Raw genomic sequence first — 4,100 nt, forward strand, 5'->3', positions numbered from 1 at the left:
ATTTGTTTTTGTTTATAACAAAAAAAAAAATCTGAATGAACGCTAAAGCAACGGAAGATAGTGCTTAAATTGAAAAACACTGAACAGAGCAAAATAGACAATAAAAAAAAAGAAAGAAAAGAAAAAACCCACTAAAATTCTGGATTTCAGTTCACACACACACAAACACACACATATTATGCAGACAAGTCATAAAAAAGTAAGTAAACGGGTTTATTATATGAGCTGAAATTTTGTTTTCAGTACTTAAACGTGGGGGGCCTTCTTACAGCTTGTATTGTCTTGGTAGCAATGGGAGACGAAAAATCAGAGAACAGGCCAAACTTTCTTCATTTTCCAATGGGTGTTTGTTCATTTCATTCATAAATCTAGAAAGAGAGAAAGACAAGCAAACACACACAGAGTGTCCTGTCCTTGTCTTTAGTTGGATGTTAGTGATTGAATGAATGACGTTTGATGACTGCCTACGACGAGCATCTGCAGGGAGCCAACTCTACTTGCTGTAAATAAATCCTCTACTGCTCTGAAAGTTGTCGTGTTTAAAAATGTAGAACACATGTTCCCTGCAAGGAATTCTGGACACAAACTTGCAATTCCAGGCAGCTAACAGCAGGAGAAGCTACAAGAACAACAACAAGAAAGGGAGGGAGGGAAAGAGATCTGCAGGTGACTGATATATCATTCTCGTGTCACAGGAAGACAAAGGACCCGTATGAGTTTTATGACTGTCCTTTTTAGTGTCCCTAAGTAAGTTGTATCACGCAGTACACAAGTTTTTTGTGAAGTACGTTCACCAAGAATAGGAAAGAACAATAATCAGCCGTGGAAGACTGGACGCTGGAATAGAATAGGAAGATCCTCGTGCAAGTTCAAGAAGTCAGTTACCACACACCACACGCAGTGTCTACCACTGACCTTTTTCGTTGACCAAAGCAGTCATAAAACTGAGGACCATCGGCGATCGTTACTGGATTCCCAGGCAGCGAATGCATTGTTCCAACAATGTGAAGTCTGTTGAGCAACAATCGAAGGATTTCAAGGAAAATAATGAGGTGAAGCAGCAGAAAGGCAATGTAAATCTTTGTCAACTGGACTTTAGAAAAATGGAATGTCTTTTAAAAGAAAAAAAAAGTGAGGAAAAAATGTTTCTACGGGCGTGAGTTGTCTCCATACTGTCTGTCCATCCAGGTGTCATCAGTAGCGACCAAACAAATGATGAGTTTACGACCGAGACGAAGAAAGAAAGGTCTCAAGAAGGGCTTGATCCAGAAACTAACACGTGATGTTAATCATTACAGACTGCTCTCTTCTTATTACTGGTCTTCTTCACGTAAAAGAGCGTGGAACCAAATTCTTCTGGCTTTCTATTCTTCTTCTTGAAATCTTTGAAAGAAAAGAGCCGGACACAAAAGCTATGGCGTGGAAGTCTTGTTATCCACAGAGTGGACATTAGTCCATGCTTGCATGCATGCTTAGGTCACTCGGTTGGAGATTGCAAAGGGACACCTACACTTTGTCAAATCCCTTTTCATAAAAGACTGTGACTTCTCTTTCTTCTGTAAAGACCTCTTTGTCTTCGCTTCTCTCGAACATAATAAGCCGAGAAACATTAGAGAAAGGACACAGGGACTTTCTGAAACGCAAGTTGATGACTGACTTTCATTTTTTTTCCTTTTTAAACACATAAAGCCTGTATTATTGGTTGATGATGGTCATTGCCTTCCTGTTATTCTAAGGTCAGTGTCATGGATGTAATCTACATTGCTGATGGTTAATTAGCGCAAAAGGTCATCCACCACTGCTTCATTTAGTAATACTAATAAAGACATTCATTTTCACGACATTCATTTATTCTTCCCTCCAGCCTTCTCTCTAAATTATTGGTAATAAATCAAAAATGTTAAATTACTGTTGATATTTTGTAAAATACAGAAATAGTGGCGTCGTTAGGCTCGTTTAGAAAGGAGGAGGGGACTTAAGCACCAGAAGAAATTATGTTATTAGACCTTTTTTCCTAACGTACTCGTAAGTACTATAACATATTTGGAAAAATAAAATATCAAAATATCGTAACTCGAATATTATGGATGCTGTAGTTCGACAATATATAAACTATTTGTTTTAAGCATTATGTTTAAGAATTGTGCGACATCTGAACAAATACTTTTAAAATAATAAAGAGTGATGCGCTTTTTTTTTTTTTTTTTTTTTTTGCGAGCTTTACCTTATCATATAATGTTTGAAGAGGATATTGAAATAACAATGTATAGCTGGCTATTTCGGAATGTTTTTGAAAATTAACTTCAACATTATTCATAGTACACAATCTTGCAAACAGTAGCAAATGATAGAAGTCTAACCTTACATCGATATAATCCAGAAAGGTAAGGAAAATATAGAGCTACCCACCAGCGGCATTAAAGTTTTTACCAAGAGAGAGAGAGAGAGAGAGAGAGAGGGGGGGGGCAACCATCAAACCATGCCAACTGTCATAAGACTTCCACGTTTTTATTAGTATATTAGTATGCAGTTTATTAAGAAGTGTATGCTTCTCAAATTCAGGAGGTGGTGCGCTTTCGGTGCGAGCGGTCCCGGGTTCGATTCCCGTTTGGGGCACTCGGTCGAAAAAGTGTAAAACGCTTTTTCGGGCCAGGCACCCTGAATGAGGTTTTCCTGGGTTTTCCTCATTCACACCAGGCAAATACCAGGGTAGTACCTAACTTATAGGTCCCAGACCGCTTCCTTTCTTCCTTCCCTTTCCTCGGATAGTGTGCTCGCCGAGGGACGTTAGCCCTCAAAACGTGACGGGCTAAATGGCCTTAGATGAAAGACCAGAAATCTAAATCCTAAAATCCTAATCCTTAAATTCAGGGGGAGGGGGCAATTGCCCCATGTCTTTCTCAAATTACGCCCCTGGAGCTACCACTTTCCCTTGCTGCCAGTACCAGAGGCTGCTGGAAGGAAGGAGGCTTATCTTAACTATGTCAATTAGGATTATTTTGCTTAGTTTCACGGATTCACTTCGACACCAAACTTTTATCAATACATTTCTGAGCTTTCAGCTTTTTAAAATGTTAAATATATTGCAATTGGTTTCAAAGTCTTCTATTTAACTGATAATGTCTGCCCCGTCCTGGAAAATAAATTGCTCAAGAAAGCATATGGATATTATTGCAAACAGAGGTAAAAACGAGGGGGAACGCGAGTTTCCCAAAAAATATCTACGGCATCCCCCACTTGGTAAAAAATTACAGTGGCTAAAGATAGGCACGGGGGACGGAGTGACGTCATATGTCTCCCTACCTTTCCAGATTCACTTTTATTCCTGACTGCTAATACTCGACTGCTCGATTCTAAATAAAATGAACTAGAAACCAGAATATAAAAAAAAAAAAAAAAAAAAAGAGGAATTCAACTTTTTTTTTTTTTTTAATTAAACTACTCGGTAAGCGAAACATGTTTATTATAAAAATTATTAACGTGCAGCAGTTTCGCCAACATCCACTTGGCTTTTCCGAGTAATAGTTCCGAGTAATATGAAATTCCGTAATAGTTATGGTAAACTAGAAATTCCTATAATAGTTATGGTAAACTAGAAATTCCATAATAGTTATGGTAAATTAGAAATTCCATAATAGTTTCAGTAAACTAGAAATTCCATAATAGTTGTGGTAAACTAGAAATTCCAAAATAGTTATGGTAAACTATACCTGGATCAGAGGAGTGGGTTAACAATTCATGTACCGGAAAGAAATGTGAAATTATGGGCTTATTACTTTATATATGTAGTAAATGTTATCCATTTTATAGTATCACACGAAGAGGAATTACCAGATGTTAACAACTCCCTGCTATAGAAAAATAAAAAGATAGCCCTTGTCTGGACAAGAAGGTTTTATGTTCCAACGTCCGAAGCATTGAGATGATTACTAGACCCTAATGAATAGGCTAATGTTATTATTTAAAATTTCAGCAATATAAACTTGTTTGAAACCCTCTTTTGATGTAATTACGTGTACGCCATTGTTCTCAGTTATTCTAAAGTATTTATTTGATGTTCGAAGGCAATTTTCTCGGACAGTGGCCCAGCGGATAATTTA

The sequence above is a fragment of the Thermobia domestica genome, chromosome 5, assembly GCF_964235325.1.
Source record: "Thermobia domestica chromosome 5, izTheDome1.hap1.1, whole genome shotgun sequence".
Classification (NCBI taxonomy): Eukaryota; Metazoa; Arthropoda; class Insecta; order Zygentoma; family Lepismatidae; genus Thermobia; species Thermobia domestica.